The sequence below is a fragment of the Myxocyprinus asiaticus genome, chromosome 8 (genome assembly GCF_019703515.2).
Source record: "Myxocyprinus asiaticus isolate MX2 ecotype Aquarium Trade chromosome 8, UBuf_Myxa_2, whole genome shotgun sequence".
In the NCBI taxonomy this organism is placed as follows: Eukaryota; Metazoa; Chordata; class Actinopteri; order Cypriniformes; family Catostomidae; genus Myxocyprinus; species Myxocyprinus asiaticus.
This window is the reverse complement of record NC_059351.1, coordinates 27154970-27182894: the sequence shown is the minus strand read 5'-3', so window position 1 is coordinate 27182894 and position 27925 is coordinate 27154970. Positions and strand designations below refer to the sequence as shown.

At 39.5% G+C, this 27925-nt stretch overlaps 1 pseudogene; it reads left to right on the top strand.

The window, feature by feature from the left end:
• Positions 1 to 10011, top strand: part of LOC127444935 (POU domain, class 2, transcription factor 1-like) — a 66802-nt pseudogene extending 56791 nt beyond the window's left edge.
• The last annotated feature ends 17914 nt before the right edge of the window (positions 10012 to 27925 follow it).

Here is a 27925-nt window from a genome sequence, read left to right as displayed (position 1 = left end):
CCAATTTTCAACTAATTTAGTTTAAGCAGGATGTATTCTGTAAATTTCTATTATTTAGCATCCACTGGATCATTTCTGTCCATTCTGATTGTTTTGTTTATTTCTTCACATGCGCTTGAACCCCGATGATTGCAGCTTGTGGCTATATTTGGTTTTGAAATTGAAATCAAGCAGTTTATCAAACCATTCAAATATCTAAAAAATGGTTAAGCTGGTAAGATAATGAGCTTGTTGTCTTTTTAAATGTACTGTGCTGATACCTTGTATTTACATTATAATACCTTGTTTTTTTATTTATGTAGATTATTTCATTTACATGTATATAATTGTAGCTTTTTTAATATTTTCTTGGCAGTATAAAAACCCTGTAAATCAAATGACAATAGCAGTGCTGGTTAACTTTAATGATCTGACATGTGAATAAAGTTTGTTTTATTGCGATCTGCAGCAGAGTCAGAAGCCGTCATCGGAGGAGATCACACTGATCGCAGATCAGCTCAATATGGAGAAGGAGGTGGTGCGCGTTTGGTTCTGCAACCGCAGACAGAAAGAGAAGAGAATCAACCCACCCAGCAACAGCAGCTCTCCCATCATGCCCATCAAAACCATCTACAGCTCAACACCAGTGGTGAGTTAGTCCAGATCAAAAAATAATAAACCAGACTCACTCCAGATCAAATACTAATAAACCAGAGTCACTTCAGATCAAATACTAATAAACTAGTCACTCCAGATCAAATACTAATAATCCAGAGACACTCCATACCAAATAGAAATCTTGGGGAATTTGCATCTGCATCAGCTCCTCTTACTTGTGGGGTTCCTCAGGGCTCTATCTTAGCCCCTGTCCTATTTTCTCTGTATATGCTTCCATTAGGATCTGTTTTTAAGAAACATGGGGTATCATTTCACTGTTATGTAGACAACACCCACATTTATCTACCTCTGAAAATAAATGACAGAAATGCATTAAAACCCCTGCTGGCCTGTCTAACTGATTTGAAATCATGGATGTCATTACATTTTTTAAGCCTTTATGATAGCAAAACTGAAATAATTATATTTGGACCGTCTGATATTTCTGGTCCCCCCAATCTTAATCTGGGCCATTTGGCTTCTTTCCATAAATCGTCTGTGAAAAATCTGGGTTTGGTGTTTGACAGCACCCTTAAGTTCGACAAACAGATAAATTCTGTTGTAAAAGCTTTTTTTTCATCTAAGACTTTTATCTAAAGTCAAGCCTTTTCTTACATTTAAGGATTTTGAAAAGGTGACGCTTGATCTTTGCCAGACTCTATTTGCTATTGCAATTCCCTGTATATAGGAGTTAGCCACGTATCCCTTGCTTGACTGCAAAAGGTCCAGAATGCTGTGGCCAGAATGCTGATGGGTGCATGTAAGTGTGAACATATTACCCCGATCCTACGCTGTCTTCACTGGCTTCCGGTTCATTATAGTATTTATTTTAGATTATTATTATTTGTTTTTAAATCCCTTAATGGATCAGTGCCCTCTTGCTGACCTTTTACTTGCACATAGTCCCCTGAGATCTCTTAGATCTTCAGATCAGAGGCGACTTACAGTCCCTAGGTCTAGACTGAAGCTGAGGGGTGACCGTGCTTTTGATGTAGCTGCCCCGAAACTGTGGAACAGTCTACCTATTTACAATTTCTGAGATCATCCAATAAAGATCTGGTGTTACGCGAAGCAAGGAGTAAAGGAAGGCTTTTTTGGAAGAACCACAGGCGTGCATGGACTGTTTGAGTTTGGAGGGATGGACACCAGTTGGCACTGTTGTGCGCGGGGTTAATGCACACGTTTTTCTTTTTTCTGTTTTTGTTTTTGGGATGTTCGGGTTTTGTGGTTTGCACTATTGTTGGAATGTCATCTTTATATTCTTGTTTTTGACACACAGTCTATTTTTTCTTATATGTCAAAATGTCAAATGTTAATATATGAGTGGATTGACTCTCTCCACATGGAACGTGAATGGGTTGGGGCACCCCATAAAAAGAATGAAGGTTATTTCTCTTCTTAAGCGTAAGAAATGTTATATAGTGTTTCCTCAAGAAATGCACCTTTCTCCGCAGGAAGCTGAAAAATTTGGGAAATTTTTTTTTTTTTTATAGTGCTGGCTCGCGTAAGAGCAGAGGAGTCATTACGCTGATAAGTAAACATCTACAATTCAAATGTCTCAAACAGAGTAAAGATAAATTAGGAAAAGCCATCATAATCTTATTTTGGCTAATATTTATGCACCTAACATTGATGATCAGGGCTTTTTTATAGATCTTGAGGGATGTTGCAAGCCACTGGCACCCCTCATGATGTAATATTGGGAGGAGACTTTAATCTTTTGATGGACTCAGTCCTTGATCATAGTAAAGCAAAAATGTGCAAGCCCCCTAAGCAACATTGATGCTTCACAGGATGTGTAAAAATCTTGGTCTTACAGATATTTGGAGACTTTTGAACCCATCTGGTAGGGACTATAACATTTTTTCATAAGTCCATAATATTTACTTTAGACTTTTTTTTATGTCTAAGTCTCTCATTTCATTTGTTGTTGATTGCTCAATTGGAAACATTTTAGTCTCAGATCACGCTCTGGTGTGTTTAGTGGTGTTGCCACATACTGAGAAAAAGAAATCATATAGTTGGCACTTTAATGTATCCCTTTTGCAAAATCCTGAATTCCAACAAATGCTAAAGGCTGAAATCAATGTCTATATGGAGACCAACTTGTCCTCAGTATCCTCTGTGGGATGCTGGTACTCACTTGTGCAACACTTAATATTAACATTAAGTATAAAAGTATGAAACTAACAAAAACTGTCAAGAACATGTCTGAGTTGGGCTGTCACGATAATACATTTTGGCTAACGATTAATTCTCATACAAATCAGTGCGATTTTTAACAATTTATTTGTCTGTTTTAGGGCGTCACAATTATGATTATCATATAAATCGTCATACTTAAGGTGTATGTGTGCTTTCACATCTTAAGAAGTAATTTATTCATAATTAACTTTGAATCATATAGTAAAATAATATAGTAAATTAATTTTTATTGTTCTGAATGTTTAATGGTGTGTGATTGTAGTTTTGTGTTGATCACTGTGTCTCTGCAGGTGTCCAGCGGCACAAACGCTCTCACAATGAGTCCAGTAGTTTCTCTGAACACCAGCAACATTCCCAACATCACGCTCAGCAGTCAGTATTAAGTATTTTAAAGGAATGCTTTCTGGGGAATGTCCCGTGAAAGGAACATTTCATGTCATATGAGCTCTGCTCTGTTAAATTATAATCATGTCATCTCTGTGTTTCATTGATTTGTTGGCTGTAGGTGCTGCTCTGGGTCAGGTGACCTCTAACACGGTCATCTCCATGTCGCCCGCTGTGGCCACATCCGCCCCTACTGTGACATCACCATCGTTGAGCCCGTCCGCCACGGCTGTGCCACTGCCTTGTGCAAAACAGGTGGCCACCCCACAGCCCGTGTTCACGACAACGACGGTCACGCCAGGGGCGGGACAGCTGGTGGTTACGGGCACAGGACTGAGCAGAGCTAATCTGGCAGCAGTCACTGGTCTGAATCAAGCCATTATAACGCCCTCTCAGCTCACACAAGGGTCAGTGTGCGTGTGTTTATAGAGTTCTCTATTCCTTCACCCTGTGTGTTATACACAATTCAATAAAAAAAATCCACCTTTTGATTTTGGGGTGAAATTTGACAGTTAAGTTTTTGCTGGATTCCAACAACCAGTTTTCTAGTTTTGTTACGTCACACTGGGTGGCTTCGCCCACAGTGAAATCTCATTGGTCTAAAATTTACATAGCTGAATGTTTAAGATCTGTTCTGATTGTCACCTAGGGCTGGGTGGTTTTTGTTTTTTTCCCCGATTAATTCGAATTTGCATTTTGATACTTTAAAAAAAGAATTTTTTATTGAGGAATCGAGATTTTGCATAAAAATATTGCAAACGCTATAGTTAGAGACGTTGTCAATCCACCAAAGGCTGAATAAGGAAGAGAAAGAGTTCACAGTGCTTGGCTTAATTTCGCTCCCGATCTGATCAGCTGCACATGTGCGCGTTCCAAATGAACGGTTTAACAACCCGGAGACCAATATAAAAGACAGTGGTAATATTCTGCTGTCTTTCCGTAAAAATATTGTACACAGTGTGATTGTAGCTCATCTTCATCCATCATGCATGTATACACTGGTTTAAGACCATAACTGGCCTCGGCATGCGCATGTTGATGAACGGTCTATTTTCTTTTTACACATGTGATGAGAAGGAGGGTGGGGCCAGGCCGTGACTATGCACGCCCGGTCCCCAATCGGGCTAATCGGCCAAGGAGAGGGATAAATGCAGCCGGATGCGGCAGTTCGAGAGAGAGTGAGCCACACGCTGTGTCAGATCCACCTGACCTTCCCGCCATAAACACTCAACCTTCCCGCTCCCCCGAATACTGATCACCCGCACCTGTCTCCCATCACTGTGTCAATCAGCTCCTTTATATAACACTCCACTCTCCCTTCAGTCTTCGTCTGGTATCATAGCAGTATACAGACTCACTTACCTTCTACTTACCTGACTCTTCAGATGCCATTCCAGCGTGCTCCCTCGACGATTCCTCTCCAGCTCTATCCTCCAACCCAAGTAATATTTCTACCTGCAAATACAATAACCTCCATCAGTACTGTTGTCTGTTCCTGAACCAATCTGCTCATTCACCACTCACCTGCCATTTGCTGTATGTGTTTGTTCAAATAAATACCTGCTTTTGGGTTCACCACCATCTTCGAGTCTGGGTTACTGTAACACACGCAGCTGCCGTGTGTGCGTTTGTGTTGTGTGCTTTTTGTTTCATTAAATATTATTTTGACCGTTCAGCCGGTTCCCGCCGCCTCCTTTCCCATTTTAACCTTGTTACAACATAATAAAGTGTTAGTTAAGTGACAGTTATGGGCGCTTCATTTCAAATCGTATGGATAGGCTATATATGGGAGAATCAAACATCCACCATTCCTTTAGCATGATGATTCAGATAGATCGCTAATTATTGCTTTGTTCTGTGACGTGTTTCAAGTGTACTGCATCTACAGCCAACATTTGATTATTTCATGTGAGTGGTGGTGGCGTAGTGGGCTAAAGCACATAACTGGTAATCAATCTGGTTCAATCCCCACAGCCACCACCATTGTGTCCTTGAGCAAGGCACTTAACTCCAGGTTGCTCTGGGGGTATTGTCCCTGTAATAAGTACACTGTAAGTTGCTTTGGATAAAAGCGTCTGCCAAATGCATAAATATATATGTAAATATTGCTGCGCTGCTCAGCGTGAACCACTTGACAGGGCGTCTCTATCTGCTGGGGTTTAAGATTATACTTACAATTTGTTTTATATACAATGATAAACATAATAATTACTAAATAACTTTCTAGATATACTTGGTTTAGATCAAATGTATACCTACACTGGCTAAGAAGTATCTTGCAGTTGTCTTATTTATTCTTTTATTTCTGAACATCTGGGTTTATTAGATTTTAATTTATTTTACATTTACACTATGTTGACAACTTCCTGTGTGGTGCACATTTTTGTGCATATTTCTTGCACACCTTTGTTTCCTGTAGTGAAAAGCACTTTGATTTCTCTAACCAGGTTGCCTTGCATCTAATAAAGAACATGTTACTTGAATCATGTTGGAGTACATTTAAAAGTTGAAAAAAAAAAAAAAAAAATCAAAATGTGAATCGTCCATAAATGTGAAAAAAAAAAAAAATCTAGATTTTTTTTTCTTTTTCATATTGCCCAGCCCTATTGTCACCTGGTGAACACACAGTGTGTTTGTGCTTGTGAATGTTAATGACTGGTGTTTATTTGTGTTCAGTGGAGCGCTGTTGAGTTTGACTCCTGCTCTTGGAAATTCTTTGAGTCCAGATTTCATGAATAACAACACACTGGCCACTATACAAGGTACGTGATCACCACTCCATGTGTGTTTATACAGTCTTATAGGAATGTTCTGAGTTTTACATCTTCAGCTCAATCTACAGCATCTGTGACATGCTATTAATGACAATGCTGAATAATTTCAGTTCATACGTCAGGTTATCAAAACAAGCAAAAATTATTTTTACCGTAATACACTTTTAATAGTACACGGGGCAACATAATAAATGTTAAAATAGCCACAAGACTTAAACATGATACATGTTAACATGAGATAATTGTGATTAAAAACACTTATGAACCTTGTCTGTGTAAAGTTGAATTCAATCTTTCAGCTCCTGTCATAATGACCATGTAAAGACAGCAATGTTAATCTCGTCAATTAATTGACTAATGAAAATGTTTACTGACGAAGGTTTTTATTTTTATTTTGTCAACGATAACAAAGACGAGATGAAAAAGACACATCATATCTATAATCAAACAGATTTGATTAAAACATACTATTAATGAAAATATGATAATACTATAACAGTTTGTTTGTTTGTGTTCTTTCTATAAAAACAAAATCTAGAAAATTGCTGTAAATATTCCAGTGATAGTACAGGTGCATCTCAATAAATTAGAATGTCGTGGAAAAGTTCATTTATTTCAGTAATTCAACTCAAATTGTGAAACTCGTGTATTAAATAAATTCAATGCACACAGACTGAAGTAGTTTAAGTCTTTGGTTCTTTTAATTGTGATGATTTTGGCTCACATTTAACAAAAACCCACCAATTCACTATCTCAAAAAATTAGAATACATCATAAGACCAATAAAAAAAACATTTTTAGTGAATTGTTGGCCTTCTGGAAAGTATGTTCATTTACTGTATATGGACTCAATACTTGGTAGGGGCTCCTTTTGCTTTAATTACTGAGGTGGTATGGAAGCCCAGGTTTCTTTGACAGTGGCCTTCAGCTCATCTGCATTTTTTGGTCTCTTGTTTCTCATTTTCCTCTTGACAATACCCCATAGATTCTCTATGGGATTCAGGTCTGGTGAGTTTGCTGGCCAGTCAAGCACACCAACACCATGGTCATTTAACCAACTTTTGGTGCTTTTGGCAGTGTGGGCAGGTGCCAAATCCTGCTGGAAAATGAAATCAGCATCTTTAAAAAGCTGGTCAGCAGAAGGAAGCATGAAGTGCTCCAAAATGTCTTGGTAAACGGGTGCAGTGACTTTGGTTTTCAAAAAACACAATGGACCAACACCAGCAGATGACATTGCACCCCAAATCATAACAGACTGTGGAAACTTAACACTGGACTTCAAGCAACTTGGGCTATGAGCTTCTCCACCCTTCCTCCAGACTCTAGGACCTTGGTTTCCAAATGAAATACAAAACTTGCTCTCATCTGAAAAGAGGACTTTGGAACACTGGGCAACAGTCCAGTTCTTCTTCTCCTTAGCCCAGGTAAGACGCCTCTGACGTTGTCTGTGGTTCAGGAGTGGCTTAACAAGAGGAATACGACAACTGTAGCCAAATTCCTTGACATGCCTTGACCCCAGCCTCAGTCCATTCCTTGTGAAGTTCACCCAAATTCTTGAATCGATTTTGCTTGACAATCATAAGGCTGCGGTTCTCTCGGTTGGTTGTGCATCTTTTTCTTCCACACTTTTTCCTTCCACTCAACTTTCTGTTAACATGCTTGGATACAGCACTCTGTGAACAGCCAGCTTCTTTGGCAATGAATGTTTGTGGCTTACCCTCCTTGTGAAGGGTGTCAATGATTGTCTTCTGGACAACTGTCAGATCAGCAGTCTTCCCCATGATTGTGTAGCCTAGTGAACCAAACTGAGAGACCATTTTGAAGGCTCAGGAAACCTTTGCAGGTGTTTTGAGTTGATTAGCTGATTGGCATGTCAAAATATTCTAATTTTTTGAGATAGTGAATTGGTGGGTTTTTGTTAAATGTGAGCCAAAATCATCACAATTAAAAGAACCAAAGACTTAAACTACTTCAGTCTGTGTGCATTGAATTTATTTAATACACGAGTTTCACAATTTGAGTTGAATTACTGAAATAAATGAACTTTTCCACGACATTCTAATTTATTGAGATGCACCTGTATGTGGTGTATTTTCCTGCTGAACAGCTGTACAAAGAACTTTACTAACACATTAATGACCTCACTCAAACACTCAATCCTATATATGTGACATTAATCTCTATATCCACAACATAAACATCATATTACAACTGACATCTGCACAGACAATGATCAGCTGAACTTGAACTAGTCAGAATATGTAACTTATGTTTATTTCCTAAACTGTCTCAATGTGAGGAATTCACAATATATTTCATTATATTTATTTATTTCAGGAGCTCAGCATTTCATGACCGCTTCCTCATGTTTAATCTCACATATTAAACATATTCATCTTTAATATGTTTGATACATGTTTCAATAATTGTAAGTAGTTGCATGAAGCATTTATGAATTTATAAAGTTTGGTCTGTTACAGTTTGATGCATGTTTTTGTCATTTTGCACATTATCATCAACTAAATTATCATATTTTTGTCAATTTAAATCATATGTCATTTTAATCAAGAGTAAAATTGACTAAACTAATGAATATGACACGAAATACTGTCTGAATTTAAAGGACATTTTAATCAAAATACAAAAATTTACTAAAATAAAAAAAAATCTGAAAGACAGTAACACTAGTAACTTTTACATTATACATACAACAATACAAGAATAAGACATTTAACATAAAGAAAAATCTGTTTACATCATTAACACATCACCATAAGTTCATCCAACGAGAAAAGTAGTTCCACCTCAAAAGTCAAAATAAAACATTTTTACTGATAAATGATTCATTTGCTTTAACAACAATATAAGCTGCATGTTTCTGCTTTTAAACCATTGAATTTAAAAGGGTTTTAACCTCTTCAACTCCATTTTTTTGGCTGCCGCCTGCAATTTTTCACACTCAAATGTAAAAGCTCACCTACACACAGTGGACTAATTGCAAAAAAATGGTCTCATTTCACACTTTTGTTTTCCTGAGAACATTCCTGTTCTGTTTGCGCCATCTCCCTGCAAAAAAGTCTCATTTCATTCCACTAGATGGCAGCAAGTACTTGGAAAAATAATTTTTCCTCAATAACCTTCCATCAAATTATCCAGATCTGGAATGTAGGCGGGGCACCAACGCAGCTGAGCACTTGCACATGCGCTTGCCCATAGAGGATTAGTGTATAATTAAATAGACATTAAGTGTACAGTATATTTAGAGCCTCACTGTTTTGTCGAATATCTCGGCTTCTCAGTAGACTAGAAGCTCTATCTTGGTGTGGTTGGAAAGCTGAGATCCTCTGCTGAAGAGGTAAATATAACTGTGAGGAATGAGACTAAATGTTCTGTGATCAATAGCATGTTTCCTATACTGCTGATAGAGTTGAACTTGTATTAACTCTGACGTTTTTCTCCCTGTTCTGATGTCAGATGTGTTGATTGTGTTGCAGCTCTTGCGTCTGGCGCCACGCTGCCGATAACGTCAATTGATAGAAACACGGGCCTGTTGTTCGCCAACACAAGCACAGCAAACACTGCGCCCAGTCTGGTGACCACACCCCTTTTCCTCAACCCATCCAACTTCTCTCTGCTGCCTGGCAATCTGCTGTCAGGTGGTGGAGTGGGGGTGGGACGCTCAACCTGCAGGTGACCAATGACGTGCAGGCTAAAAGCGTCGCTGTGGCCTCGAAGGCACAGTGAACATCTGGCGACACTTTTAAACTTTAGACTATTTAATCCTGTTGCTATTACCAAAAAAGTTTTGACCCATGTAGTTCTTCCCTCGGCCTGACTGTCCGCAAGACGTCTTAATTTCTTGCGTTTATTGTACAATGTGACACACTTTAACAGTCCGGACTGAACTGTATTTTTGCATTTTCTGAAATCTATTTCTTAAGCTTCTAATGCCAAAATTAAAGGAATAGTTCACCCAAAAATGAAAATGCTCTCATTATTCACTTACTCTGAAGCCATCCCAGATGTGTATGACTGCCTTTCTTCAGCAGAACATAAATAAAAAAAAATGAAAAATGTTGAAGCTCTGTAGGTCCTTATAATGTAAGTAAACAGGTGCCATCAGGCTGCTGGCTGTTTGACGGTCCAAAAGGCATATTTAGGCATCATAAAAGTAATCCACATGACTCCAGTCGATCAATGAATGTCTTCTGAAGCAAATCGATAGGTTGGTGTAAGAAACAAATCGATAATTAAAACTTAAAAAAATCCACGCAGCAGTCCACGCATCAGTGACTTAAGCACTATGGCGTGTTCACACAAGAAGTCGGAAGCATGCGCTTTGTATACAACAGAGGAACGAACGTCACGTGAGAGTTCATTTTCGATTTGTTTCTTACAGCAACCTATTGATTTGTTTCAGAAGACTTTAATTGATCAACTGGCGTCATGTGGATTACTTTTATGCTGCCTAAATATGCTTTTTGGACCATCAAATAGCCAGCAGCCTGATGGCACCCGTTTACTTACATTATAAGGACCTATAGAGCTTCAACATTTTTCTAAAAATTGTCATTTATGTTTTGCTGAAGAAAGACAGTCATACACATCTGGGATGGCATCAGGGTAAGTGAATAATGAGAGAATTTTAATTTTGGGGTGAACTATTCCTTTAACCAAAAATGTGAGACATTTTCATGACAGGAAATTCTTCGTAAGACATTATTTCATGTAACAGAGTTTATATTTAACATTCTACAATGGTTTCTGTTGTTTTTATTTGGGGGTTTGTTAAATGGGCTGATTGTAGATTATTTCAAATTTATAACCTAAAGTATTTCAGAGAATTTATGTTGTGAACTTTGAGAAAAGTTACTGAAGTTTTTTCAACAAATTCTATCAGATATCAGGAGGCTTTTTTAAACTAGCACTCTAACTTGACATCACTTTATAAATACGGTTAAAAGGCTTTAAAACTAGTAATATTAAAGAGAAAATGCTAATTATTTTTTGTTCTGTCAAAACTTTGTCTGAACACTTATTCTTTTTTAGTTTCATATTAATCATCAGCAGTTGATGTTCACATCACCGAACTCTTATCATATCATACAGTGATGTTCAACATGTTCATTAAATCTCTGTGGATTCAACGCCTGATGTCTGTATTGTGATAAAATTTTGTTTGTTGAATTGTGTTGAAATTTATTTGCCTTTATTTACACATTTCTCTTGATTTTACTCATTAACAACATGCTTAGTAACCTGACAGAGTAATCCACTGTCCTGACCACATGCAGTGCAATAAAACAACAAACTAAACATTTTGTAGATTGAGTTAGGTTTGTATTTGTCCTCTGTAGCCCCACCCACTGTAATCTCATTGGTCCAAAATTTCACTCTAGATTAAACATCAAATGACTTCTGATTAGCTGTAATTTTGTTGCATCTCACAGCAGTTTCGCTTTCAGTGTGTTCATGCAAACTTGTTGCGTTGTGCTGGTGCAATGATTTCAAAACAAACTGCATGACTGCATTTCATTTTGGCCTTATTCACAAACTCATAAAACCATTCCAGTGTAAATCGTTGCATTCAGTTCAAGCAATTTGTTTAAGAAGAAGGTTCTATTCGTTAACATTAGTACAAATGTTAGTTAACAATGACTTTTCACAGCATTTATTACTCTTGGTTAATGTTTTGTGTATAATTCATTGTTCATGGTAGTTCATATTGCATTAACTTATGCTCAATACTTTGTTGAAGCACCTTTGGCACCAATTACAGCCTCAAGTCTTTTTGAGTATGATGCTACAAGCTTAGCACACCTATTTTTGTGCAGTTTCTCCCATTCTTCTTTGCAGGACCTCTCAAGCTCCATCAGGTTGAATGGGGAGCATCGGTGCACAGCCATTTTCAGATCTCTCCAGAGATGTTCAGTCGGGTTCAAGTCTGGGCTCTGGCTGGGCCACTCAAGGACATTCACAGAGTTGTCCCGTAGCCACTCCTTTTTTTATCTTGGCTGTGTGCTTAGGGTCGTTGTCCTGTTGGAAGATGGACCTCCGTCCCAGTCTGAGGTCCAGAGCGCTCTGGAGCAGATTTTCATCAAGGATGTCTCTGTACATTACTGCATTAATCTTTCCCTCGATCCTGACTAGTCTCCCAGTTCCTGCCACTGAAAAACATCCCCACAGCATGATGCTGCCACCACCATGCTTCACTGTAGGGATGGTATTGGCCAGGTGATGAGCGGTGCCTGGTTTCCTCCAGACATGACGCTTGCCATTCAGGCCAAAGAGTTCAATCTTTGTTTCATCAGACCAGAGAATTTTGTTTCTCATGGTCTGAGAGTCCTCCAGGCAGTCTGTCATGTGCCTTTTACTAAGGAGTGGCTTCCGTCTGGCCACTCTACCATACAGGCCTGATTGGTGGAGTGCTGCAGAGATGGTTGTTCTTCTGGAAGGTTCTCTTCTCTCCACAGAGAAATGCTGGAGCTCTGTCAGAGTGACCATCGGGTTCTTGGTCACCTCCCTGATTAAGGCCCTTCTCCCCTGATCCCTCAGTTTGGCCGGGCGGCCAGCTCTAGGAAGAGTCCTGGTGGTTCCAAACTTCTTCCATTTACGGATGATGGAGGCCACTGTGCTCATTGGAACCTTCAATGCTGCAGACATTTTTCTGTACCCTTCCCCAGATCTGTGCCTCGATGCAATCCTGTCTTGGAGGTCTACAGACAATTCCTTGGACTTCATATCTTGGTTTGTGCTCTGACATTCACTGTTAACTGTGGGACCTTTTATAGACAGGTGTGTGCCTTTCCAAATCATGTCCAATCAACTGAATTTATCACAGGTGGACTCCAATCAAGTTGTAGAAACTTCTCAAGGATGGAAACAGGATAAGTTAAAGTACCAATTTCCTTCCAAAACAGCAAAATCTGTACATTATTCCAAACTTTTGGCTGCCTATATATATATAGGCGGCCAAAAGTTTGGAATAATGTACAGATTTTGCTGTTTTGGAAGGAAATTGGTACTTTAACTTATCCTGTTTCCATCCTTGAGATGTTTCTACAACTTGATTGGAGTCCACCTGTGATAAATTCACACACACACGCTCACCGGCCACTTTATTATGTACACTTGTACACCTACTTATTCATGTGATTTTCTAATCAGCCAATTATGTGGCAGCAGTGCAATGCATAAAACGGGTCAGGAGCTTCAGTTAATGTTCACATCAACCATCAGAATGGAGAAAAAATTTGGTGATCTGTGATTTAGACTGTGGCATGATTGTTGGTGCCAGACAGGCTGGTATTTCTGTAACTGCTGATCCCCTGGGATTTTCATGCACAACAGTATCTAGAGTGTGTAGAGAATGGTGCGAAAAACAAAAAAACATCCTGTGAGCAGTAGTTCCGTGGGCGAAAATGGCTTGTTATTGACAGAGGTGAGAGAAGAATGGCCAGACTGGTCCAAGCTGACAGGAAGGTGACAGTAACCATTTAAGCATTTCTGAACGTACAACACATCGAACATTGAGGCTGATGGGCTACAGCAGCAGAAGACCCCTCCAGGCACCACTACTGTCAACTAAGAACAGGAAACTGAGGCTGCAGTAGGCACAGACTCATCAAAACTGGATGGTAGACAATTAGAAAAACATCACCTGGTCTGACGAATCTCGATTGCTGCTGTGACATGCAGATAGTAGGCCTACTGCAGCCTCAGCTTTCTGTTCTTGGCTGACAGAAGTAGAACCTGACGTGGTCTTCTACTGTTGTAGCCCATCCACCTCAAGGTTCGACATGTTGTGCATTCTGAGATGCTATTCTGCTCACTACAATTGTACAGAGGGATTATCTGAGTTACCGTAGCCTTTCTGTCAGCTCGAACCAGTCTGGTCATTCTCCGTTGACCTCTCTCATCTACAAGGTGTTTCTGTCTGCAGAACTGCTGTCACTGGATTTTTTTTTTTTTTTTTTTGGGCACCATTCTGAGTAAACTCTGGAGACTGTTGTGCAGGAAAATCCCTGGAGATCAGCAGTTACAGAAATACTCAAACCAGCCCGTCTGCACCAACAATCATGCCACGGTCGAAATCACTGAGGTCACATTTTTTCCCATGCTGATGGTTGATGTAACATTACTTTAAGCTCCTGGCCCGTATCTGCATGATTTTGTGTGCACTGCTGCCACACGATTGGATTATTAGAAAATCGCATGAATAAGTAGGTGTACAGGTGTAGCTAATAAAGTGGCCGGTGAGTGTATGTATGTGTGTATATATATATATATATATATATATATATATATATATATATATATATATATACACACACACATACAGTACTGTGCAAAAGTCTTAGGCATATAAGACGTTTCACAAAAGCATTTGTCTTAAGATGGTTATTTATATCTTCAGCTTTAGTGTGTCAGTAGAAAATATAAATGTTAGACTCCCAAACATTACTTTTGCAAATAGAAAAGATTAAAATAATAGAACAGGGATCCCTGCAACAGATGTCATGGCCCCCACAAAGCCCCCCATTATATCGTGTCAGTCTGAGATTACATAAAGAGACAGAACCAATTGAGACCTAAATAGATAGAAGAACTGTGGCGAATTCTCCAAGAAGCTTGGAACATCCTATCTGCCAACAACCAAGAAAAACTGTGTCCAGGTGTACCTAGGAGAATTGGTGCTGTTTTAAAGGCAAAGGTGGTCACACTGAATATTGATTTAGCTTTTTTATGTTTACTGGACTTTGTATGACATTAAGTGATAAATTAAAACTATTTATGTCATAATTTTTTGAAGACATCCTCACTATGCAACATTTTTCACAAGTGCCTAAAATTTTGCACAGTACTGTATATATGAACATGAAAAATATTGAAAAGAAAGAAGGTAGTAGGTAAATGTTTGAATATATGTCAAACAATATTTCCATTCAACAGTTTTCTTTTGTACCTGTAATCACATGAGCGATCAGTTGTGTACAGTAGTATTTCTGTGAGCCGCGGTTCATAATAATTTAGAAAAACAAAAACAAAGCTTTCATCACTAACAGCTCGTATCGGTGGGACATGTTTCTCTATAGACACACATGTGCTAATAATCCATGATTACAATATATATATATATATATATATATATATATATATATATATATATATATATATATACACAGTGCATCCGGAAAGTATTCACAGCGCTTCACTTTTTCCACATTTTGTTATGTTACAGCCTTATTCCAAAATGGATTAAATTCATTATTTTCCTCAAAATTCTACAAACAATACCCCATAATGACAACGTGAAAGAAGTTTGTTTGAAATCTTTGCAAATTTATTAAAAATAAAAAAACGAAAAAAATCACATGTACAAAAGTATTCACAGCCTTTGCCATGACACTCAAAATTGAGCTCAGGTGCATCCTGTTTCCACTGATCATCCTTGAGATGTTTCTACAATTTGATTGGAGTCCACCTGTGGTAAATTCAGTTGATTGGACATGATTTGGAAAGGCACACACCTGTCTATATAAGGTCCCACAGTTAACAGTGCATGTCAGAGCACAAACCAAGCCATGAAGTCCAAGGAATTGTCTGTAGACCTCCGAGACAGGATTGTATCGAGGCACAGATCTGGGGAAGGGTACAGAAACATTTCTGCAGCACTGAAGGTCCCAATAAGCACAGTGGCCTCCATCATCCGTAAATGGAAGAAGTTTGGAACCACCAGGACTCTTCCTAGAGCTGGCTGCCTGGCCAAACTGAGCGACTGGGGGAGAAGGGCCTTAGTCAGGGAGGTGACCAAGAACCCGATGGTCACTCTGACAGAGCTCCAGCATTTCTCTGTGGAGAGAGGAGAACCTTCCAGAAGAACAACCATCTCTGCAGCACTCCACCAATCAGGCCTGTCTGGTATAGTGGCCAGACGGAAGCCACTCCTTAGTAAAAGGCACATGACAGCCTGCCTGGAGTTTGCCAAAAGGCACCTGAAGGACTCTCAGACCATGAGAAACAAAGATTGAACTCTTTGGCCTGAATGGCAAGTGTCATGTCTGGAGGAAACCAGGCACCGCTCATCACCAGGCCAATACCATCCCTACAGTGAAGCATGGTGGTGGCAGCATCATGCTGTGGGGATGTTTTTCAGTGGCAGGAACTGGGAGACTAGTCAGGATCGAGGGAAAGATGAATGCAGCAATGTACAGAGACATCCTTGATGAAAACTTGCTCCAGAGTGCTCTGGACCTCAGACTGGGGCGAAGGTTCATCTTCCAACAGGACAATGACCCTAAGCACACAGCCAAGATAACAAAGGAGTGGCTAAGCACAACTCTGTGAATGTCCTTGAGTGGCCCAGCCAGAGCCCAGACTTGAACCCGATTGAACATCTCTGGAGAGATCTGAAAATGGCTGTGCACCGATGCTCCCCATCCAACCTGATGGAGCTTGAGAGGTCCTGCAAAGAAGAATGGGAGAAACTGCTCAAAAATAGGTATGCCAAGCTTGTAGCATCATACTCAAAAATACTTGAGGCTGTAATTGGTGCCAAAGGTGCTTCAACAAAGTACTGAGCAAATGCTGTGAATACTTATGTACATGTGATTTTGTTTTTCTTTTTTTTTTTTTAAATAAATTTGCAACGATTTCAAACAAACTTCTTTCACGTTGTCATTATGGGGTATTGTTTGTAGAATTTTGAGGAAAATAATAAATTTAATCAATTTTGGAATAAGGCTGTAACATAACAAAATGTGGAAAAAGTGAAGCGCTGTGAATACTTTCCGGATGCACTTTATATATATACAGTGTGTAAATTATATGCATTATTTGAACATTTAAATATCTCAACAGATTATAAGGTATCTTATCAGTTTATTTATTATGCATGTCACATGAACGTGTTTTAGTCCCTGCTGGAGTTTAAACCATTTCAGAAAGATTTCAGACTGATTTGTATTTCTCATGTCAGTTTTAGCATTTTATTCGTTGACTGCAGTGTTTGTGATTTCACTTTATATAGAATGTTTGTTTGGAAATACTCAGAAGCTACCCTGGAGCAACTGCAGATGCTGCACAAGCCGGCTGCTCTCGAATCGCTCTCGCGGTACTTTGATAGCATATGTAATGGTGACGCCGGTTCAAGTTGGACAAAAGAAGAGGAGTAGGATGCAGGATGGCGGAAGGGAGAATGGCGTGGGGAGACATTTCGGATAAAAAAAAAAAAAGAAAAAGGAAAAAGAAAAGCAGTATGGGTGATGGATCTGATTGTGAGCAAACAATTAATAAATTGAGAAATATAAGAAATGAAGCCAGTAAGGAGATGGTAGAAAGAGAAATCAAAGTGATTGTTACTTTTGCTAAACAATCAGAACAACAAAAGCATCCTGTTAAACTATCAAAAGAAATTGAGACAGAGATAGTAATTGTGAAAACTGTATCCTGTCTCAGTAATGGAAGAATAATGATCAAATGCAAGGACGAGAAGCAGAAACAAAAGATTCTTAAAATGAAAACACTAGCAGGAGGAAAGGTAGTATGCACAGAAATAGGCGATAAAACTAGAGGGGTCATTTCAGGAGTACCTCTTAACGTAAGTATGGATGACATCAAAGGAAGTTTGGATGGTGGCACAGTCATTTCTGCTAGAAGATTGCGGACGTGTTGATTCAATTTGAAGGAAATATCCTACCGAAAAAAGTGAAGCTAGGATTTATAAACTTTTCGGTATGAGAGTATATACCCCCACCTTTGAGATGTTTTAAATGCCAACGCATGGGACACACTGCAAATACCTGTAAAGGGAAAATGCGCTGTGCAAAATGCGGAGGAGAACATGAGAATGACAAGTGTGAAGAGGGAACAGAGATCAAATGTTGTAACTGTGAGGGAGGCCATAGCGCTGCGTATGCAGGATGCCCCATACAACAAGAAGCTTGGGAAATACAAAAAATAAGGACAGCACAAAATATAACATATGCAGAAGCTACCTGTAAGATAAAAGGCATAGCAGAAACAGAGAATAAATGTGCAAGGAATCAGTGTGGAATCTTCCATCCAGAATAATGTAAATCCTGCAAGAAATGAATCAGATGTTCTTTTTGTGATGGACAAAATTGATTTTGTGGCATTTATTTGTGCAGTGGTAAATGGTACAGCACAAGTAGAAAGGAAGTCGGACAAGTTAAAGATAACTGTACGATGTGCTAATAAATTCCTAAAGTTAACAGGAATTTCAGCTGAAGAAGTCCATGAGAATTTAAAAGCGAAAAAGGAACTGTTGCTTTGGACATTTCCTACTACTACATTGGAATGCCAGGAGTTTAACAGCAAATGGGCAATAATTTAAAAAACACATCACAGAATTGGGAAAAACGCCAGACATTATTTGTATCCAAGAGACATGGTTAAATAGCTCCTTGGAATTTAAGATCAATGGATATGTAGTAGAGAGGAAAGACAGAGAAAATGGCAGAGGTGGAGGGTGTGCAACATTTATAAAAGAATATATAAAAATAGTAATGCAGAATACATACATATAGAAATAATGGGAATGAAGTAATCAGAATCATTAATTTTTATAATCCATGTAAAGAAATAAGTAATACTATTTTAAAAGAAGTGATGGGTGACACACAGGGCAAAATTATTATGTGTGGGGATTTTAATGCACATAATGGTTTATAGGGTAGTAAAAACACTGATGATAATAACGGGGAAATAATAGAAGAACATTTACTGGTTTGTTTGAATGATGGGAAGCCAACAAGAATGGACATAAGAAGTAGCACGTCATGTTTAGATCTCACAATAATGTCAGCAGCATTAGCTGGTAAATGTACATGGAAAGTGCATGAAGATAATATGTGAAATTCAAAATGCAGTTCAAAAACAAAATATTAATCAATGTGTAAGATGGAGATATAAACAGGCAAAATGGAAGGAATTTAATATGTTGTGTGAAGAAAATTTCAATAATATGAAATTGGAAGGAAGTGTTGAGGAAAAATATAATAAAATGGTAGAAGGAATTATCTTTGCAGCAAAACAGTCTATTCCTTTAATAAAAGATAATGGAAAGAAAAAGAAAAGTGTACCATGGTGGTCAGAAGAATGCACAGTGGCAATTAGAGAAAGAAATAAGGCATTTCGAATTTTAAAAAGATTAATAACTCAAGATACAATCGTAGAGTATCAGAAGAAAAGGGCAATTGCAAGAAGGGTAATTAAAAATGCAAAAAGAAAAGCATGGCAAGAGTTCTGCAGGCAGAGAGACTGAAATGCATGTGGTATGGAGAATGATTAGGAAAATGAATGGTATTAATAACTATAAGCAGATCCCTATAATAGAAGAGAAAGGGAAAATGGCCATTACAAATAAGTAAATAGCAGAAGTCTTAGCTACAACCTTCGATAAAATCCACAGTATTGAAAACTTGGATGATATGTTTTTAAAAAGAAGACAAGAAATAAGTATAAGAAATAAGATCTGCTCATATAAGAATGTCCATATGAAAAAACAAGGAGTAGATAGCAATATGGATGAAGATTTTAATTCTTTTGAGTTAAAAATAGCATTAACAAATCAAGGAATACAACACCAAGGAGAGACATGGTCAGTCACAGTATGATCAAAAACTTACCAGAGATAGCCATTAAAGCATTACTGGATTTATATAATCATGTATGAATGAAAGTACTTTACCCAAAGATTGGAAAAGTGCAATAGTGATACCAAGAGTTAAATCAGGGAAAGATGAAACAAAATCTAACAGCTATAGACCAATTGACTCACATCTACATTCATTGTGCAAAGTAATGGATAACGATAGAAAGAAAGCTGAATCACTTTTTGGAGAAAAAATTAATATTATCACCAGATCAGAGTGGTTTTAGGAAAAAGAGATCTACAATGGATGCTCTGATATTATTTGAAAATGATGCAAAAAAAAAAAAAAAGTACTTCTAATGAAAGTGCAGTTTTCTTTGATATTGAAAAAGCATACGACACTTTATGGAAGGAAGGACTTTTAATTAAACTAAATAAACTTGGAATATATAACTGGATATTAGATTTCCTATATGAACCTACATTCCAAGTAAGAACAGGGGAAGAAATGTCAGCACTGTATGATATTATGAATGGGACTCCACAAGGAAGTGTCATCAGTCCAATTTTATTTTATTTAATGATTAATGATATATTTGAAAAAGTTAAACCAAATATTGGAAAGGCATTTATATGCCGATGATGGATCAGTATGGAAAAGAGGTAGGAATTTAAGAAATGTAGTTAAAGGAATACAAGAAACAATAAGTGAAGTTGAAGAATGGTCAGTACATTGGGGATTAAAATTTTCAGTACCAAAAACTCAATATGATTTCTACAAAGAAAAAGAAAATGGAACAAATTATTCTGAAATTATATGATCAACCACTAGAAAGAATGATAGAATTTAAATATCTTGGATTAATCTTTGATGAGAAATTAACATGGAAGAGACATATTAAGATAATTGAAAACAAATGTAAAGGTATAATAAATTGCATGTCTTCAATAGCCAAGTATGAATGGGGAGCCAGCAAGAGTTCACTGTTACATGTATAACAAGCCTTAATACGTTCTAGTATAGACTACGGGTGTGCAGTGTATGGGGCTGGATCTAAATCAGAAATGAAGAAATTGGATAATTTACAGACTAGAGCACTTAGAATCTGTTGTGGAGCAATAAGATCAACCCCTTTAGATACCGGGGGTTGAAATGGGGGAGATGCCATTAGACTTAAGAAGGGAAAAACTAGCTATAATGTATTGGGTTAACTTGCAAGGAAGTGACAACAATCATCGCACATGCACAGTTTTAAAAGTTTGCTGGGAATACAAAAATAATGGAGAAAATAGCTTTGGATGGAAGTATGAGCAGTGGGTCAAGGATTATGGTCTGGAGAATTAAGTCATCTGCCCTAATATGCCATTACATGGTGTGCCAGTATGGAACTTTCCTGAACCTATTGTTGAAATGAGATTATTAGAGACCCGGGAAAAAGCAGAAGAAGGGTATAGTAGTAGTAATGAAATCAATGTTTTTATGAGAGAAAAATTTTACTCTTTTATGCAGATGTTTACAGATGGATCTAAAGATCAATTTGATCAAAAAGTTGGTATAGGAGTATATATCCCGAGATTTAAGACAAAAATAAGTCTAAGAATAACTGATAAATTGTCTGTACATTCCACAGAGTTAATTGCTATAATAGTAGGGCTACAATGGATTGAACAGACAAAGCCAATTAGGACTGTAATTTGTTCGGATTCGTCGTCAGCTCTTAAAAGTATAATGTCTACAAGAACTGACAGAGAAGATCTGATGGAAATCTATACATTATTGTACATATTGAAAGCAGAGGGTATAACAGAGTACTTTTGTTATAGGCACACACTTGGATAGCAGGGAATGGAACAGCATTAAAGAAAAACTTGGTGGATATTAAAGTACCCCTGGGGAGAAGTGAGGTAAAATCAGTGATTATAAAGAAACTAGTAAATGTATGGCAACAAAGGTGGGAAAAAAGCAGCACAGGGAGATAGTATTATAATATTGCAAAATTAGTAGGAAAAGAACAATTTTATGGAAGTATAGAAAGAAAGAAGTAATGATCTCTAGATTAAGACTGGGACACACAGGATTAAATTCAATACTTGCAATAATGGGGAAGCATGAAAATGGTATGTGTGATGAATGTGATGTTTTAGAAACAGTAGAGCATGCATTTTTTAAATGTAACAAATATAATGATCAACGTAGTAGTCTTTTTAATAATATAAAGGATAGACCAATAAATGTTACGGACCTCTTGGGAAAGAGTTTGAGAGATTCTCAGACATAAAGGGCTGTTTTAACCTTTTTAAAGAATACAGGACTAGAGCATAGGATATAATGTATGGGGATCGTGGTGCTTCTGCCCATCCTGGAGGTTGAGGAGCCCAGTGTGGAAGCTGGAGGAGCTGAACACGCAGCGCCAGCTGAAGCGTGGGCTCTGATCCTCTGATCCTCACTTCTTAGGAGTATTACTGCCACCTACTGTATAGCTTACATGGGTGATGCATCTGTTTTTTTTTTTTTTGTTGTTATATATATATATATATATATATATATATATATATATATATGAGGATGTAATGCCCCACCCACCGGCCATTAACAAGACCAAGAAGAAGAAGAAATACTCAGAATACTCAAGATGGCGCAGAGTATGGCTGCAGCGTTGTGAGCTCCGATCCAATGTTGCAGTTTTTTGTTTGTTTTGTCTAGTTTTTTGCCTTGGATGTTGTCTGCCTAATGGTCTACGATAGAGAAACACTTTTGGACATTGGTTCTGCAATAGCACACCGAAAACCAGACTTTAAATACCGCAATGCCGACCCGCTGTTTTCAAACACGCCAGCGGAGCCCTTTGTCTGGGAAGGCCGGCCGCAGAAACGCTGCCGGAAAAGGGGAAGGAGAGCCGGCGTTCTCATCAGACTAAGACATCGCGCAAATCGATCCCTGCTACCCAGTATTCTACTGGCAAATGTTCAGTCTCTGGACAACAAGCTCTGTGAGCTGAGAGCGAGACGAGGGACTGCTGCATTATCTGTCTTACAGAAACTTGGATGTCTGCGGAGATTCCAGACTCAGCCATCGAACCCGCAGGGTTCTCCGTGCACCAAGCGGACAGAGTAAAAGACCTCTCAGGTAAAAGCAGAGGAGGTGGTGTATGTTTTATGATCAACAAATCCTGGTGTGATCAGAGGAACGTACATTCTATCAAGTCTTTCTGCTCTCCTGATCTGGAATTACTCATTACTGTGTCGACCATTCTGGCTACCGAGGGAATTCACAGCGGTCATTATCACAGCTGTGTACATCCTGCCACAAGCCGACACAGACCGGGCACTCAAGGATCTGTATGGGATTATAAGTGAGCAGGAAACCGCGCACCCTGAGGCCGTGTGCATTGTGACCGGGGACTTTAACAAAGCCAACCTCAAGTCAATAGCACAGAAGTACTACCAACACATCAGTTTCAACACACAAGGGGACCGGGTTTTGGGCCATTGCTACTCTCCCTTCCGGGATGGCTACAAATCCCTCTCCCGCCCACCATCTGGCAAATCGGACCACTCTTCCGTTCTGCTTCTGCCCACTTACAGGTAGAAACTGAAACAGGAAGCACCCGCCCTCAGAACGATCCAGTGCTGGTCGGACCAATCAGATTCTATGCTACAAGACTGTTTAGATCACGCAGACTAGGAGACATTCCGGTCCGCCTCTGATGACGACATTGAGTAGTGATGGGAAGATTGGATCATTTTACTGACTTGAATCTTTGAGTCTCGTTCAGCAAAATGAAAAAATCTTTATTCAAGTCATTTTGTTCATTTCGTTCATTTGAGCAGAATTAAATTAAAATGTTACATTTTCAATAGCCAAACCCCCTATATGCAAACTTTGATTATAGTCCCAATAAGTAAAAATTGATAATGCAGCCAATGACAAATTATGAGAAACAGAAAGATTAGTTCACCTCTGGAATCTTCTTGTCTATCGTTCTTTTGTCACTGCATAGCGTATATGGCTGTCACGTGACAAAAGAACGAACGACTCCGACCAGAAGACTCGAGAGGTGAACTAATAATTTCTGTTTCCTGTGTGACCAATGCATAGTGAATACGGCTGTCACGTGACAAAAGAACGAACGACACGGACCAGAAGACTCGAGAGGTGAACTAATCATTCCTGTTTCCTGTACAGCGCCTATGCGGTTTTCACGTAACAAACGAATGGAGGTTGCGCAATGCACATGCGCGGCCAACACAAAATGAACGAATCACTCTCTGAGACTACTCGTTGTTCTGAGTTCAAAATTAACTAATCGTTCATGACCGACCCATCACTACTACGCTGATACCGTAACGTGTTTCATCAGGAAGTGCATAGATGATGTTGTACCGACCAAAACTATACGGATCTACTCTAACCAGAAACCATGGATTAATAGCGATGTTCGTGCGTAAACAAGCCAGTTATGCCCTCCGCAAAACTATCAGAGCAGCCAAACACCAGTACAAGGACAAGACTGAGGGACAGTTCAACACCACCGACTCTAGAAGCATGTGGCAGAGAATTAATATCATCACGGACTTCAAAGGGAATAAAAACTTGGCCGTGAACACCGCTGCCTCTCTCCCGGATGAGCTAAATACTTTTTATGCTCGTTTCGAGGGAAATAACACCGACCTCGTGGAGAGAGCTCTCGCAGCTGAAGATACAGAGGTTAGTTCACTCTCTGTCTCTGTAGCGGACATAACCTGATCCTTTCGACAGGTGAATATCCCTAAAGCCGCGGGTCCAGAGCGCATTCCGGGCTGCGTCATCAGAGCGTGCACGAACCAACTGGCTGGTGTTTTTATGGACATTTTCAACCTTTCCCTCTCCTTGTGTTTAGTCCCCACATGCTTTAAAATGTCTACCAATGTGCCTGTACCAAAGCAATCCAAAACCACTTGCTTAAATGACTGGTGTCCTGTTGCTCTGAACCCCATCATCAGCAAATGCTTTGAAAGGCTAATCAGAGATTACATCTACTCTGTGCTGCCTGCATCACTGGACTCACTGCAGTTTGCTTACCACAACAACCGCTCCACTGATGATGCCATTTCTTCTACACTACACACTGCTCTCTCCCACCTGGAAAAAAGGAACACATATGTGAGAATGCTGTTTGTAGACTACAGGTACAGTGTATTTTATTGTATAAAGTCTTCTTTTTTTGTGTATACTGTACATACACAAGCATGCTCGCTGGTCAGGCTCCATTGGCGCGGATTTCGAACAGCGCTGCCAAGCATTCATCTTGCGAATCTCCGCTCTCTCCCTAGCAAAACAGACAAACTACATCTCCTCACCCGCACAAACAAGGACTTTTCAACCTCTGCTGCCTTGTGCTTCACAGAAACCTGGCTGAGTGAAGCCATTCCAGACAGCGTGTTACATCTGCCGGGCTTTCAGCTGTTCAGAGCGGATCACATCGCGGAGTTAATGGGGAAAACAAGAGGCGGTGGAACATGCTTTTACATCAATGAAAGTTGGTGTACAGATGTAACAATGTTAAAAAGGATGTGCTGTCCTAATTTGGAAGCGCTCTTTATTAACTATAAACCTTTCTGCTCACCGCGGGAGTTTCCCTCGTTTATTCTGGTGAGTACGTATATCGCGCCAAACACGTGTTTGAATGCCATGCTGCAACAGCTGGCTGATCAAATCACAGACATGGAACAGCAATATCCGGACTCAGTTATTATTATTCTTGGGGATTTTAACAAAGAAAACCTCACACGTGAACTGCCCAAATACAAACAGCACATTACATGCCCAACCAGAGACAGAAATATACTGGATCACTGCTACACAACAATAAAGGATGCATATCGCTCTGTCCCTAGAGCAGCTTTGGGACTATCTGATCACTGTCTGGTTCATCTTTTTCCAACCTACAGACAGAAATTAAAATCTGCTAAGCCTGTAGTAAGGACTGTAAAGAGATGGACCAACAAAGCAGAGCTGGAACTACAAGGCTGCTTTGACTGCACTGATTGGAGTGTTTTTAAAGCTGCAGACACCAATCTGGATGAGCTCACAGATACTGTAACATCATATATCAGTTTCTGTGAGGATATGTGCACTCCTACTAGGACTTATTTAACATTTAACAATGACAAACCATGGTTTACAGCAGAACTCAGGCTTTGTCAGGCCAAAGAGGATGCTTACAGAGTTGGGGATAAAGTCTTGTACAATCAGGCCAGGAACACATTGAATAAGGAAATCAGAGTGGCTAAAAGAAGATACTCTGAGAAGCTGAAAAACAAGTTTTCAGCTAACGACCCTGCATCAGTGTGGAGTGGCATGAAACAATTTAAGAATTACAGGACTCCTGCCCCCAACCCTGTGGTGGACCAACAACTGGCTGATGACCTGATTGTGTTCTACTGTAGATTTGAAAGGCCCAATCTCACACCCCACACCTGCTCTGACCTTCACTTCACACAAACACCAACACCTCCTGCAACCCCCCTCATCCCCCCTCCTGCTACTCAACCTGCACTTAAGATCTGTGAAGATGGTGTGTGCCATGTCTTTCGTAAACAAAGGATAAGGAAAGCACAGGGCCCAGATGTTGTTTCACCTGCATGTCTTAGATCCTGTGCTAACCAGCTGGCCCCCATCTTCACACAGATCTTCAATAGATCACTGGAGCAGTGTGAAGTCCCATGCTGCTTCAAACGCTCCACTATCATCCCCATCCCAAAGAAACCAAAAATCACAGGACTTAATGACTACAGACCTGTCGCCCTGACGTCTGTGGTCATGAAGTCATTTGAGAGACTGGTGTTGGCCCACCTGAAGGACATCACTGGACCCTTTCTAGATCCCCTTCAATTTGCTTATCGAGCAAACAGGTCTGTGGATGATGCAGTCAACATGGGATTGCATCATATCCTGCAACATCTGGACAGACCAGGGACATATGCAAGGATCCTTCAGTTCAGCTTTCAACACCATCATCCCAGCTATTCCCTGGACTAAATTACACCAACTCTCTGTTCCCACATCTATTTGTCAGTGGATTACCAGCTTTCTGACAGACAGGCAGCAGCTCGTGAGACAGGGGAAATTCACTTCTAGCACCTGTATAATCAGCACTGGTGCCCCCCAGGGATGTGTGCTCTCCCCACTACTCTTCTCCCTCTACACCATGACTGCATCGCCAAGGACCCCTCTGTCAAGCTCCTGAAGTTTGCAGACGACACCACTGTCATCGGCCTCATCCGAGATGACAATGAGTCTGCATGCAGAAAGGAGGTTAAACAGCTGGCTGTCTGGTGCAGTCAAAACAACCTTGAGCTGAACATGATCAAAACGGTGGAGATGATTGTGGACTTTAGCAGGAACCCCCCCAACACTGTCCCCCCTCACCATTCTAAACAGCACTGTGGCAGCAGTGGAGTCATTCAGGTTCCTGGGCACTACCATCTCACAGGATCTGAAGTGGGAGACCCACATTGACTCCATTGCGAAAAAGGCCCAGCAGTGGTTGTACTTCCTTCACCAGTTGAGGAAGTTCAACCTGCCACAGGCGCTGCTGATACAGTTCTACTCAGCAGTCATTGAGTCTGTCCTCTGCACTTCTATAACTGTATGGTTTGGATCAGCCACGAAATCGGATATCAGAAGACTACAAAGGACAGTTTGGACTGCTGAGAGGATTATTGGTTGCCCCCTGCCCTCCCTTCAAAAATTATACACTTCCAGAGTGAGGAAAAAGGCTGGAAATATCACTCTGGACCCCACTCACCCAGCCCACTACCTTTTTGAACTGTTGCCTTCTGGCCGACACTTCAGAGCTCTGAGCACCAGAACCGTCAGGCACAGGAACAGTTTTTTCCCCCAGGCTATCCATCTCATGAACTGTTAAAACTGCCCCTTTGAGCAATAATTAATGTGCAATACACAGCTTAGTCTTTTTATATTATACAACACATCCTACCTCTTCTGCCATTACATTCCCTTGCACTGTATAGAACCAGTTTGTATTAGATTTGCACTACATATGTGTATGTGTGTATGTATGTATGTATATGTATGTATATATATTCATATATATGTATGTGTATAGGTATGTATATATATATATATATATATATATATATATATATATATATATATATATATATATATGTATATGTGTGTATGTGTGTGTGTGTATGTATGTGTGTGTATATGTACAGTTTGCATACCCTTGGAGAATTGGTAATATATGTACCATTTTTAAAGAAAACATGAGTGAGCAGGCAAAACACATTTCTTTTATTTCTT